This window comes from Lolium perenne, chromosome 6 (genome assembly GCF_019359855.2).
Source record: "Lolium perenne isolate Kyuss_39 chromosome 6, Kyuss_2.0, whole genome shotgun sequence".
Lineage (NCBI taxonomy): Eukaryota > Viridiplantae > Streptophyta > Magnoliopsida > Poales > Poaceae > Lolium > Lolium perenne.
Genome location: NC_067249.2, coordinates 210431299 through 210447022, shown reverse-complemented (window position 1 = coordinate 210447022; position 15724 = coordinate 210431299). Strand labels below are relative to the sequence as shown.

General features: G+C 40.8%; 1 long non-coding RNA gene across 1 annotated transcript; it reads right to left on the bottom strand.

The window, feature by feature from the left end:
• Nucleotides 1-9091: 9091 nt before the first annotated feature.
• On the bottom strand, nt 9092-10773 carry LOC127309339 (uncharacterized). Its single transcript, XR_007857114.1, has 3 exons — nt 9643-10773; nt 9457-9555; nt 9092-9350 (listed from the first exon to the last, which is right to left on the bottom strand). It is a non-coding gene; the product is annotated as an uncharacterized lncRNA (long non-coding RNA).
• Between the last annotated feature and the right edge of the window lie 4951 nt (nt 10774-15724).

The window sequence follows — 15724 nt, the reverse complement described above, 5'->3', positions numbered from 1 at the left end:
ACTTAACAACTATGAGGGATGTTGTATTAAGTGGGAGTTCATTAGTAATTAGATTAAAACATGAGCTAATTATCAGAAACATAGTCTAAGTAGTATTTTGAATTAATTTTTTAGTATTGGCATCCGTTTTCTACTATGCGCTAGTCTTGTTATTGAGATAGAAATACTGTTAAAATCTGACAAGAAACTTTACGGATTGGTACCGTATTGTTAAAGAATCAAGAATTGATTAAGTCCTATTGTAAACTTTTAGTAAACCTCACATTGTTGATTCAATGAGCTATGGTTTCAATTAGTACCTAAAGTTATCTTGTCTCCATGGAACTTGAAATTCAAATCTGTTTGAAAAATAAGGAGCTGAAAAATTTAGTTTTCAGAAATAATCAAGGTATGAGATATATGTGATATCTAAGACCTTATTGCAAGATAATGAGAATATAATTTGGTGAGACTACATAAACTCATAAGTTTTATGGGAATGTACGAAGGTTGAAGACGCAAGGCGTCCCAATCCTCCAACTATTGGGGCACTAACAATATTCGCATATCCATGAAGTTATCATCCTTAGTATGCACCGTTGCTAAGACTCGTCGTATCGAAGCATCACGTGATGATCGGGTGTTATAGATTCTACGTGTGCATACAACGGGTGCAAGCCAGATTTGCACATGCGAATACCAAGGTTAAAACTTTATGAGCCTAGCATGTACAGACATGGTCTCAAAAAGTCATCATGATACAATGGATAAAATTATGAGTGAAATTGTTCATCATATTACAAGATTACTAATAGTGAAATCCGGAATACTTGTCATATGATGATCAACTTCAAAGTAAGAACCTCAAAGGTTATTGGTATTTGACCAACAAACCTAGAAGTTATTGATGTTGAAGTGTTTTTCTGAATAATGAGGAAAGCTAAAAGAGAAACTGCAAAAGATATTTTGGCAAAAAGAAAAGAAAAGACTAGAAAGTCTAGCTCAGGTGTATATAAATGATATACATGTTATGGTTGTATTCCTAGTTAAGTCACACAATGAAATTCTTGGGTATTAGTACCATATTGGTTGGTATGAAGTGTCGTACAAAACAACGCAATACAAGAATACAATGGCCTAAGTGACTAACAAGGAATATGATAGGAATGCACGTCTGGAACAAAATAAAGTGTTATTGTGTTCGTCGTTGGCATTCTATCTAGCCCTTAGAATTTATAATAAAGAACTTAATAATTGTTATTTTGCTCTGGTCAAATGAAAACAATGAGTTGTTCAAATTATGACATTACTCCATGTACGATGGATAAGTTATTATAAATCTTAATGGTGAAACACACATACATAAAACTGACGCTAAAATGCCATAAGGCAAATGATTTGAATTCCACTTATTTGTGGAACCGCCATTTAGGTCATGTTAGAAAGGAACGCATGAAGGAACTTCATGCAAATGGATTTTTGGAGTCATTTGATTTTTGAATCATTTGGCGCTTGCAAATCTTTACTAAAGAGAATGATTAAAATACCGTTCATAGGCCAAAAGTTGAACGGGCAACTAACTTAGTGGAAAAATACATGATGATGTATGTGGTTCACTGGGCATAGTTGTGTGCGGGAGATTCTTCTACTTCATGAAAACTTTCAACAATGAATTGAGTATATATATGTGAATATATTCAATAAGGAAGAAGTTTGAAACATTTGAATGGATTCAAATAAATTTCAGCATGAAGTGGAAATCATCGTAATAGAAAAGTCAAATATCTATGATTGGATCATGGTGGAAATATTTGAATTACGAGTTTTAGCGAACATCTAAGAGAGTTATGAAATTGTTCTACAACTCACATTTCTTGGAGTATCATAATGATGATATAGTATCCGAGATATGTATCCAAACCTTGTTGGATTAATGATGAGATAAAATATTATGACGCCATTATATTTTTGTGGATTATGCTTTAGTGACTACCGCTTTTACACTGAATAGAGCATCATCATGATCCGTTGAAATGACACCATACGAGTTATGGTATGGGTATAAACCCTAATAGTCTTTTCTTTAAATTTTGGTCTAAGAATTTACAACCAAAATCGGATGAATGCTTTGTTGGTTATCCCAGAGATTTAATTGGGAATTCTTCCCACAAGACAAGAACAAAAGTGTTTGTCAATGTTTCTTATTTCCGAGAAATTGTTTCTAGTGAAGTATTTGAGTGGGAGGACAATATAATTTGATAAGGTTTATGAACCTGAGCATAATGATCAGAGTAGCGCATCATCGGAATTGGTTTCGGAAGCGGCCACAACGATCATGGCTCCCATGACTACAAAGTGTTTTAGCCATGGAGATCGAAGTACATATTGAACCTTGTAGGTATGGTTTACTTTGTGATCAAATAAATGATTTGTGGACAAAGGATTGATTTTGAACAATGATAAACCAACTACAAACAAAGAAGTTATGATGGGCCCTGACTCCGTTAAAATGGCTATACACCATGAAATCCAAGATAGATGAATACTTTTTGAAAGTAAATGGATCTATGAAAAGATATGGACTTGGATGAAATATCCTTGAAGAAGCTCAACTTGTCGAAAAGTTGTTTACGACAAAGTTCAAAGAGTTGACTACGATAAGATTAGATCTTCCGTAGCAATGCTTATAGTCTATGTGGATTATTCTAGTAATCACTACATATTTCTTTTATGAGATATGTTAGTAGGATGGCAAAATACATAGCTTATCAGAAGTATGTATTAAAAGGTGTATACAAGATACAACCAAGAGTTTTGCTGATCCGTGGAATACTAGATAGATATACAAACTTCAATTTGATGAAGTGAGTATCGCGGAGTTGGAATCTTCACCAGATGAAATAATCAAAGAGTTTTTGATTTCATCAGAGATGATGAAGAGGCTTGCATTTGCAAGAAATTAAGTGGGAGCGCTAAAGACATATTTATAATACTTTATGTAGATGACATATAGTTGGTTATAAATGATGTAATTATATACTTGATTAAAAGGTTTCATTGAGAAATTAATTTCAATGAAAGGATATGGACTGAAACATATCTAGTGTCAAGATCTATGAAGATAGATTGAAACACATAAATAAGTTTAAGTCAAAGTACATAGAATAGATATTGAAATAGTTCAATATAGAAATATTAAGAAAATATTCTTGTCATGTTAAAGTTTTAACAAGACTTGAGTGTATCTGACACTCAATGAGTAAAAACACATGAGTGATTATAGATCACGAATAATATGTACACAATCAGATATCATGTGCTATAAAGTGTTATGAGCATTTACCAGAATGATTCATATAATGATCATTGGACAACAATAAGAATATCCTTGAGTACTTTAGAAGAACTAAGGATATATATATATATATATATATATTTGTATGAAGAAATGACAAACAAATCGTTGTAAGGTGTTACACCAATATTGTTTTTGTCACATATAAAATATAATTTCAATCTCAAATTAGACTAAGTGTTGTTTAAAAGGTAGCACAATGAGCTAGAAGTTGTCTATGCTAGATTTAGAAGAGTTCTAAATATTGTGACGGATTCTACAAAAGAAGGCAGAATATGTCATTGCTTTGACAATGACAAAGGATGTTAAAGTCAAGAGGTTCTTTGAGAACTTGGTGTAGTTCCGACAGAGTCAGAACTTTGAAGCTATATTGTATGTGACAATATTAGTGACATATTTCAGACCGCGGAATTAAGGTTCCACCAGAAGACCAAACATATTTAATGCCGACTCATTTGGAAATGAGTGATGCGTTGAAACGCAAATGAATTACAAAATACATACGTTTCTGAGCGTGTCAGATCCGTTGACTAAAAACCTCTCCCGTGAGCAATACATGATAAAGCACCATAAGGCCAAGGTGTTATATCTTTACAAATGTAAAACTAGATTATTGACTCTAGTGCAAGTGGGAGACTGAAGGAGATATGCTCTAGAGGCAATAATAAAATGGTTATTATTTATATCTTTATGTTTATGATAAATGTTTATAATCATGCTATAATTGTACTAACCGAAACATTAGTACATGTGTGATATGTAGACAACAAGAAGTCCCTAGTATGTCTCTTAAACTAGCTTGTTGATTAATGGATGATTAGTTTCATAATCATGAACATTGGATGTTATTAATAACAAGGTTATATCATTATATGAATGATGTAATGGACACACCCAATTAAGCGTAGCATAAGATCTCATCATTAAGTTATTTGCTATAAGCTTTCGATACATAGTTACCTAGTCCTTATGACCATGAGATCATGTAAATCACTTATACCGGAAAGGTACTTTGATTACATAAAACGCCACTGCGTAAATGGGTGGTTATAAAGGTGGGATTAAGTATCCGGAAAGTATGAGTTGAGGCATATGGATCAATAGTGGGATTTGTCCATCCCGATGACGGATAGATATACTCTGGGCCCTCTCGCTGGAATGTCGTCTAATGTCTTGCAAGCATATGAATGAGTTCATAAGAGACCACATACCATGGTACGAGTAAAGAGTACTTGTCAGGAGACGAGGTTGAACAAGGTATAGAGTGATACCGAAGATCAAACCTCGGACAAGTAAAATATCGCGTGACAAAGGGAATTGGTATCGTATGTGAATGGTTCATTCGATCACTAAAGTCATCGTTGAATATGTGGGAGCCATTATGGATCTCCAGATCCCGCTATTGGTTATTGGTCGGAGTGAGTACTCAACCATGTCCACATAGTTCACGAACCGTAGGGTGACACACTTAAAGTTGGATGTTGAAATGGTAGTACTTGAATATGGAATGGAGTTCGAATATTTGTTCGGAGTCCCGGATGAGATCCCGGACATCACGAGGAGTTCCGGAATGGTCCGGAGAATAAGATTCATATATAGGATGTCATTTTATGTGAATTAAAATGTCGCGGAAGGTTCTATGGAAGGTTCTAGAAAAGTCCGGAAGAAACCACCAAGGAAGGTGGAGTCCACATGGGACTCCACCTCCATGGCCGGTCAACCCTAGGTGGGAAGGAGTCCCAAGTGGACTCCCCCTTAGGGGGCCGGCCACCCCCCCATATGGGAGGTGGAACTCCCACCTCTAGTGGGAGTCCTAGCTTGGCTAGGTTTCCCCTCCATATGGAAGGTTTTTGGTTCGGGTCTTATTCGAAGACTTGGAGACTAACTCTTGGGGTTCCACCTATATAATGAGGGGCATAGGGGAGGGGGCCGGCCACCACAAAGCCACAAGTTGGCCGCACCCCCTTGAGGCCGGCCACCTCCTCCCAAACCCTAGCCGCCCCCCTCTCCTCCATATCTCCCGCGTAGCTTTAGCGAAGCTCCGCCGGAGTTCTCCACCGCCACCGACACCACGCCGTCGTGCTGTCGGATTCAAGAGGAGCTACTACTTCCGCTGCCCGCTGGAACGGGAGGTAGACGTCGTCTTCATCAACAACCGAACGTGTAACCGAGTACGGAGGTGCTGCCCGTTCGTGGCGCCGGAGCCGATCGTGATCAAGATCTTCTACGCGCTTTTGCAAGCGGCAAGTGAACGTCTACCGCAGCAACAAGAGCCTCATCTTGTAGGCTTTGGAATATCTTCAAGGGTGAGACTCGATACCCCCTCGTTGCTACCGTCTTCTAGATTGCATCTTGGCTTGGATTGCGTGTTCGCGGTAGGAAATTTTTTTGTTTTCTATGCAACGTTTTCCTACAATATAAGGATTGATGAGAGTTCTAATTTGAACAAGGAGGATAATTTGTAAATTTAGGTGTACTGAGTTGACCAAAGGTGAAAGATCATATATAAGGATGAGAAGAACCTACAAAGCTTGTCGTGTGCAGTGAGAAAATAATTCTGGTGGAGTAGCATCTTACCCCCTCTGACCCATATTACTTGTTGTAGATTTAGAACAATTTTGTACTAAATCCACAAAGTAATATGGGTAGGAGAGAGTATTATTTTTAGAATTATAACATGACTATAGCTTTTATACATATTTTTTTGTGTCTATTATGTTTTCATGTGTGATAAAAGAAAAAAAGTGTGATAAAATAAAAAAATTGAGACTCGTGACATCGCATGGGCATTTAACTTGCCAAAAAGAAACAAATGAGAGTAAAATAGCATCTCCTATGATAATGTAAAGATGTACAAAGATGCAACCTTCATAATAAGAAAATAAGAAGTTAGTACAAGTCTAAGTCTATGTATGACAATTGGCCATACCTATATGCATGCATGATATTTCGTGTGGAGTATTTGAATACTATAAATATTCTAGCATATATTATGACTGTGTATGGTCATACCTGGCCAACGGGCCGGGCTTTGGCGTGCCGGACCGCAGCACGCGAAAAAAGCCCGCTACGGGGCCAGCCCGGCCCGTAACATGTCGGGCCCATGCCGGCCCGTGAAACTCAGGTGCCGTGCCTGGCCGCGGCATGGAGCACGCGTGCCAGCCCAGCACGGCCCGTTAAGGGGAGGCCCGCGAGGGCCCACGTGCCAGCCCGTGAAGACCACGTATGGATGAACAATATCCTCAAAAATTGTCGCCCTGGGGGTCGAACTCGCAACCTTCAGCTCCCCGGCGCACCTGCTAGCCACTACACTATCGAAACGTTACTGATATCAGAGAAACTCTGCTCGTTTTAAGGCGTTTTATCATGGGCCTTGGAGTCCCGCGTGCCAAACGGCCCGACGTGCCGTCCCGTCAACCATCTGTGCCATGCCGGGGCCAGGGGCGGGGCATGTGGGCCGGCACAGCACGGCCCGCCAGCTCACGGGCCACCTGCGTGCCGGGCTGGGCCAGGCACGTGAAGCCGAGGCTGGGCCAGTGCCGGGCCGGGCCGGACCGTTGGCCAGGTATGTGTATGGTATGTAAACCCTAAAAATTCGCATTTTGTACGTCTTGCTTTCCCGTGGCAACGCACCGGCATTTTAACTAGTCAACTTAGAAAATCCAAAAATTAATATTTTCTCCCACAAATCTTTGACTAGTCGGACATGGAGAACAAGTAGTTGCAACCCCGTTTGCTCATCTCACAACGCTCCACGATAGCCACCAGGCGCGCCCGGACTGGGCGTTTGCCTAACAAGCGAGCCACGTGTCGAGCCTTGGGTGGGCGAGAAGAGAGCTATTCCAAACCATTGGATCAAAGAACGAGTCCCGCGTCGCTCTCGACCGTCGATTGTCACAGTGTGACCACATCCTGCCCCGACGGAAACCCTAGCCGCCACACCCCGTTCTCCCACGCTCGCGGTGCATCGGTCTGGGGGAGTTTTGGGGTGGAAAGGCTCTACGGGACGTGGCTTGCAGGATGTGGGCGTTTGGGAGCGGTTCTTGTAGACGCGGTGCAGGGAGGTAGACCGGATCTAGATGGACGTCACGTTCGAGGGGCTGGATGGCTGAGTTAGTAGGGGCGGATGGGCACCAGAAGCTTCGTGCCGACCACCAAAATCCTCGTGGACGGCCCAGATCGAACATGAGGGCTCGTATAGTCAAGCGAGAAAGGGGGATTCGTACACGGAGGACTGGAAGCAAAGGATGGGGATTTGCTTCGGTGTTAAGGTTGGGATCTCGGCATGACTGGCTACAGCGTCAGCTTGCGTTCGATACTTCCAGAATCTCCCATGTTATTATATATAGCCAGTGAATAAATATCGGTATTTTAACCATAATTAATATTGCAAGAAAAACTACTGTCTTAAAAAAATGGCATCATGTAACATTATATAATCGATTAGACCACATGTCTTCCAAACGCCAAATCCCATTGATTAAACAACACGAGGGAGAAAGGAAAATTATAAATGAAGAAAAGTGCATGGCACTGAATAAATGTTAACTCTCCTTTCAATAATAACCATGATTCTCTTTCAAAAAGTAACAATCTTTCTTTGTTGAGGAAATTGTAACAGGAATAAGTCCTTTCAATCTAGATAATAAAAGAAATAATGCATGTAAGTAAAGTTTCATATGTTGAAGGAAATAGTAAAGTGTGTTAAACTAAGTGGTTGTATTTATGTGTATAAACTACGGAACTGGCATGCCATGTCATGGGAGCTTTTGTGAGACAACTGCTAAGTTATTTCATAAATGAAAATCGTTAACTATAATTTAATATTACATGACTAGAAACTTAATACCGAGGTTTTTATATGTACATTCTTAATTTATATCAAGTATCAGTTGTGTTTGACTAATCAATTCATAAGTATGGGCCTACGAGGTCATCAAGATTAACGTGGCACCCTGATGTACTAGTGCTTCATGTTGCTCAAGTATCTCATTACCATTGTGCACGAGGATTCCGCAACGATCAAGGCAATCAATCTACGAAAATAGGTCATCTTGATATTGTATATTGTAAAAAAGTATACTTAAATAAGAGAATTATTCACTTTAAAACACTAGTTACCTATAATTTTGTTGGCATCTATGTTTTGTTCATATTTACAAAGAGATCTATGACATTTTACATTAAATTAAAGCTAAAGGTCTCTGCTTGAAAAAACAAATGATGTGGTGATTCTTGATGTCCTCGCCTATGTTATTATGTGCCAATGTCTTCACTATTTTCATCTCAAAAGGTATCTCTCCACCCACATAAAGTTCAAAGTAAAAGTTGAGATAAAGGGGGAGAATGTTAGATTGATCTCCACCCGATCGAGCCCAACGGCTCGACGGGCTCTTTGACTCGCGCCCTATTCGGGGGCGCCCAACCCTCTTATGGTTGGTGGGCCCCCTGTGACTTGCGCTATATAAAGACGTGGGGGCCAGGGCACGCAATACGAGGTTAACCGCGTCGCCAGTCACCCCACCGATATCCCCTACCGATCTAGGGTTCATGCAGTGCTCACGGGAAGCACCACCACCGCTGCCTCACACACTGCTCGCGCCATCGCCATGGCTAATGGCTCGAGCTCCTCCAGCAAAGGAGAAGGTACACATCTCTGTAACCTAATGTTCTAGTCGGGAAGATCTAGACTAGTGATCCCAGGGATCTAACATGCATCAGTTAGAATAACACAATAACAAAATTCATGTTCTCCAGCTTACTTGTCAGCATTATGCACTAGCGGCTTGATGTATGATGTCCCAAAGTTTGCTATGTTTGGTTTCCTGCCTTCAAAGAATTCATTGAAACACTCTAATAAAGCTATCTTCAAACTACAGACGCTTAGACTGTGAATTTCGTCGAAACGTCCATGTTCTTCATGATTGTACATTGAGTCAATGACATGTACCGTCTTCAGTTTCATGTCACAGAAATAAGCGCACCATGTTTCCCTAACCAAGACATGGATTGTGATCTGCGCACGAAAAAGAGGTCTTTAGAAACAAACTAAGGGGATCAAAATGAACATAGATGGAATGAAACTTTTTTATCGACGGGGTGATACTGAGACAACAACATACCATCCTGCAAGTTTCTATTTTATGCAACACCACCTCTCCGATGAATTGTTTCCTAACTGAAGAATTTGATGTCACCTTCTCTCCGGCAAAAACCAACATCTGTGTATAAGGGGATGATGATCAACTAGTTCAATGTTGTTTAAATGAAGAAGTTTGCATTGTGTATGAGGTGCGAAAGGAAATTACCGCAAAGTCTGACTCCAAGATATGGCGCTAGTGTATCAAATGCTTCAAAGCATGCATCAATTTGTCCAGTTGGTTCAGTCGTCGTATTGCAACATCAAACAAGCTGTAGCTAAGAGTAGCCCTGTCGCACAACATGTTCTTCAGGTCGGTGCCCGACACTTCAACATACCTAGGCACTGCATGCATGATCCATTGCTTGTCACAGATCCAAATAATCACGTCAGTATAAGTTCAATGCAAATCACATTAGAAAACCTTAGAGACAAAGGTTTTGATGAAGTCTAGTTGTCAGTAAAATACCTACCTAGTTCATCTGATGTAGATGCTGCAAGCCAATTGACAAAGTTCATACACAAAATTGTTCATAAAAGCCCACAAAGAAGGATGCACCTGGCAACACAGGTGCAAGCTTTTGACAGTACCAAGGGATAGAAAAATCTACTAGATTTCCATGAATCCAAAATGTAAATTTTAGAATAATCTACAGTAAGACTACAATGTATCTCCATGGCAACATTTTCATTTGATATCTCCGCAGAAATTATTTGAGATTTGTATAATCTGGTTTGCAAGGACAGAAATTGTTCCCAGGGCGAAAATTTCTTCATTAAGCCTACAAAAGAAGGATTCACCTGGTAACACATGACCATATTTTGACAGTAACATATAGATCTAGACACTTAAGCATCTTGAAAATTAGCATGTCCGGTCGCAAATGGGTTAACAATTAAAATGACTAAGACTAACCCCAATATCATAGCACTATCAAAGACACACAACAGCCTAATACATTTGGCTCAGGGCTACAAACCCAACAGCAAACAGAAAAATCAATCCCCAGAAAAGCATCTTGAAGGTGTTCAAGCTAGTTGGGACGGGAGTTGCTGGGACGGAAGGGCGGAGGTGCTTCTCGCCGGCAGAAGTATCTGCGGCGTCGGGAGGTGCTGGGGCAGCGGAGGACTGCGGCGACGGGAGGTGCTGGGGAAGCGGTGGATGGCGGCGCCGGGAGGTGCTGGGGCGACGGTGAACTGCGGCGCCGGGAGGTGCTAGCTGTGGCGGCGGCGAATGGCGGTGTTGCTGTTCTTGCTCTAGTCGCCTGCGCAGTCTCCGGTAGATATGAGGGTGGATCGGTTGGGTCTAAGCGTGCCTAACGATGGGCAGAAGTTAGGCAAAAGCGAGGTAAAGCGGCAGGTGACGGGGGTTTTCCAACTAAACGGATGGGTCAACAGAGGAGGGCGCGGGCGAGTTAGTCAGCAGCATGAATCACGATGTCAGTTGGCTGGGATAAGCCCGGGACGCCCACGTGTATGTACACATGGATTTTCGCAAACTTAGCTCTAGCTAAACCCTTTTGAATAGCTTCTGAGCGACACAGTTGAGGGAGATAGATAGAAATGCGATGATGTTGGCCGAATTAGCTCCCATGCAACGCTTGTGCTAGTTGAAATAGCTCATATACGATATTCGTTCGTTAGGCTTAGAACGGGCCATTAGTCTAGGTGGGACCCACAACTTAACCAGCTTAGCATAGGACCGACGACTTATCCAACTTAGTGTGGACCCGCACCACTCGTGCAGCTCACATTTGGTGGAGATGGAGCCCGAGCGAGTCCATGCCCGCTATTGCTTACCATGGCGTGCCACCTCGGATAGGGTCCCACCACTTATCCACGTTAGCCTTATCTATTTAGAAAAAGGCTGAGTCAGCCCCTCGGTCCTGTGCTCGTGCACTGCCCCCGACATCACTGTTGCCTCCCTTCCCATGCGCAACATCTTCTTCCTCTTCTCCGTCAACGATCCGCGGCGGCGTCGGCGTCAGCGAGGGATGTCCAGCTCCACTTCTAGCGGCGGCGATGAAGGATTTCTAGATTGGTTTCGATTTAGCGTGATTTCAACTTTGCACTTTGGATTTGGGAATTAGGGTTTGCGTTCCCCTTTTCAGGAATTGGATGAATGGGGCCATTTTGATTTAGGAGTTGTTGAGTTGTGGAGTTGTAAGATAAACTATGCTATGAATTCAAATAAATTATCTTTGAATATTTGCACAAACGAAATGTGGTGTTCTGATGGATCATGTAGGTGTTTGGCTCAAATTTTGCCGTGTTTGGCTCAAATATTGTTGGATTAAAAAGAAATTCCATGGTGTTGTGATGGATCAATATGGAGTTATTTCATAAAACTAAGTTTTGAAATTCTCTAAATATTTTAAATGTTTTGATCGGCTATTGGCTTAACCGTGACGTCCAAGTCATTTATCAGTTATTATGCAATATTTGTAATAATACAAGCCCTTTAGCTAGGGTAAACATCTCCAATAAGCAACCTGTTGTCAGAAATGAGCTAAAAAATAGCCCCAAAGGTAGCCCAAACAACCCCATTTTTAATCCAAACATTTTTTTCGACCTCATCCAAATGATCTCAAACTATAGGGTTAGCGTCTAGTGCACTATGTGTGAACATGTATGCACTATATGTGCTATAACTTGTATGTCTTTCAAATTTGAACCAAAATTAAATAAGTTTGAAATATTCAAAATGAGGCTTTTGGCTTAACCGTGAAATGTATGCCATTTTACTAGATGTTATGCTCGTTTTTTGAACAATCCTAGCCCTTTTGCTAGGGTAATAACAACTCCAACAAGGAACCGGTTATCCAAAATGAGCTAGAAACGAGCCTCAAAGGTAGCCCAAACAACCCTATATTTCTAATCCAAGCATTTTTTTGACCTCATCCAAAATGACCTCAAACTAAGCATGAATCCTTCTTAGTCACTCCAAAATGAAGCTTTGGGGAGGTTTTTAAAATTTTCATTTGTAAAACTTAGAACCACCTGTCTTCACCCTTGACTTCATACGATGGAGTTTGAGATATCACATTAGATACATGATTTTTTTTGACTCAATGTATTTATACCATGTTTATCAACCACAATCGTTAGTATATGACATAAGAAGACTATGTGCGTAGGTTTTTCATTTTTTCGACTTTTTTTTTGAATATTTTATCCTCATTTAAAATTTGGTCAAACCCTAGGTTTGACCATGATTTGAACAAGTTTAGAACATGATAATGAAAAACTAAGCATGGATCCTTCTTAGTCACTCCAAAATGAAGCTTTGGGGAGGTTTTTGAAATTTTCATTTTCGAAACTTAGAACCACTTGTCTTCACCCTTTACTTCATACGACAGAGTTTGAGATATCACATTAGATACATGATTTTTTTGACTAAATGTATTTATACCATGTTTATCAACTACAATCGTTAGTATATGACATAAGAAGACTATCTGTACAGGTGTTTTATTTTTTTGATTTTTTTGAATTTTTCATGCTCATTTCAAATTTGGTCAAACCCTAGGTTTGACCACCTTATGGGCAAAAATGGCAAAGTGAAATGAAAATCTGAGCCTAGATCCTTGTTCCTAACTAAAAGGTGAACTATTGAAATTTGCAAACTTTGAAAAAAACTTTGGCAACCCTTCAAACGGTGGACTAAGCCTAAAACCCCTCAAAACCCCCTTCGTTCACTACCTAACTGATAACCCACAAGTATAGGGGATCGCGGCAGTCTTCGAGGGAAGTAAAACCCAAATTTATTGATTCGACACAAGGGGAGGTAAAGAATACTTATAAGCCTTAACAACTGAGTTGTCAATTCATTGCACACTGAAAAGCACTAGTAATGGGGGTGATGTGAAAGTAGCAGTAATATGAGAGCAGTAGTAACAGTAACACAGTAGCAGTAATAGTAACACAGAGGTAATGGCACCAGAAAATAGTTGATACTACTTCCAATGACATAGAGAACAAGTATATGACGATGAGAGATGGACCGGGGTTCCAGCGATCTACACTAGTGGTAACTCTCCAATAACAAGTGACAGGTGTTGGGTGAACAAATTACAGTTGGGCAATTGATAGGATTGATAAAGCATTAAGAAAGAACATCAATTCATTAATCATGTAGGCATGTTTTCCATATATAGTCATACGTGCTCGCAATGAGAAACTTGTACAACATCTTTTGTCCTACCAGCCGGTGGCAGCCGGGCCTCAAGGGAATCTACTGGATATTAAGGTACTCCTTTTAATAGAGTACCGGAGCAAAGTATTAACACTCCGTGAAAACATGTGATCCTCACATCACCGCCATCCCCTCCGGTTATCCCGATTTCTGTCACTTCAGGGCCTTTGGTTCCGGACAGCGACATGTGCATACAACTTGTAGATACAATCTAAGCAATAATTATAAAGCTCAAATCTAAGATCATGCCACTCGGGCCCTAGTGACAAGCATTAAACATAACAAGATTGCAGCAACAATAACTTCACAAACTTTATAGATAGACTAATCATAATGTATCAATCCATCGGATCCCAACAAACACAACACCGATTACATCAGATGAATCTCAATCATGTAAGGCAGCTCATGAGATCATTGTATTGAAGTACATGGGATAGAGAGTACCAACTAGCTACTGCTAGAACCCGTAGTCCATGGGGGAACTACTCACGAACCATGATGGAGGCGGTGGCGTCGATGGAGATGGCTTCCGGGGGCACTTCCCCGTCCCGGCAGGGTGTCGGAACAGAGACTTCTGTCCCCCGAATTGGAGTTTCGCGATGGCGGTGGCGCCCCTGGAGTCTTTCTGGAGTTTCGTCCATTGGTACTGCGTTTTTAGGTCGAAAGGGCTTAAATAGGCGAAGAGGCGGCGCAGGAGGGGCGATAGGGTGGCCCCACACCAGGCCGGCGCGGCCCACCTGTGTGGTGGCCCCCTGGCTCTCCTCCGACTCCCCTTCGGTGTTCTGGAGCCTCCCGGGAAAAATAAGATCTTTGGAGTTGATTTCGTCCAATTCCGAGAATATTGCCCGAACAGCCTTTCTGGAACCAAAAACAGCAGAAAACAGGAACTGGCACTGTGGCATCTTGTTAATAGGTTAGTTCCGGAAAACGCATAAAAACATTATAAAGTGCAAGCAAAACATGTAAGTATTGTCATAAAACAAGCATGGAACATCAGAAATTATGGATACGTTGGAGACGTATCAGCATCCCCAAGCTTAGTTCCTACTCGTCCTCGAGTAGGTAAACGATAAAAAGAATAATTTCTGTAGTTACATGCTACTTACATAACCTTGATCATACTATTACAAAGCATATGAAATGAATGAAGTGACTCAAGGCAATGATCTATAGTTGCTAACAAATAGATAACATATAGCAAAACTTTTCACGAAGAGTACTTTCAAGACAAGCATCAAAAGTCTTGCACAAGAGTTAACTCATAAAGCAATAGATTCAAAGTAAAGGCATTGAAGCAACACAAAGGAAGATATAAGTTTCAGCGATTGCTTTCAACTTTCAACATGCATATCTCATGGATAATTGTCAACATAAAGTAATATGATGAATGCAAATAAGCAAGTATGTAAGAATCAATGCACAGTTAACACAAGTGTTTGCTTCTAAGATGGAAGGAAGTAGGTAAACTGACTCAACATAAAGTAAAAGAAAGGCCCTTCGCAGAGGGAAGCATTGATTGCTATATTTATGCTAGAGCTTTGGTTTTGAAAACATAAAGAGAGCATAAAAGAGTAAAATTTTGAGAGGTGTTTGTTGTTGTCAACGAATGGTAGTGGGCACTCTAACCCCCTTGCCAGACAAACCTTCAAAGAGCGGCTCCCATGAATTATTTTTATTTTTGGGTGGCACTCCTTCCAACCTTTTTTTCACAAACCATGGCTAACCGAATCCTCGGGTGCCTGCCAACAGTCTCATACCATGAAGGAGTGCCTTTTTATTTTAATTTTGTTATGATGACACTCCTCCCCACCTTTGCTTTCTCAAGCCATGGCTAACCGAATCCTTCGGGTGCCGTCCAACAATCACATACCATGGAGGAGTGTCTATTTTGGTTAATTAATTTGGGACTGGGAATCCCATTGCCAGCTCTTTTTGCAAAATTATTGGATAAGCGGATGAAGCCACTAGTCCATTGGTGAAAGTTGCCCAACAAGATTGAAAGATAAACACCACATACTTCCTCATGAGCTATAAAACATTGACACAAATCAGA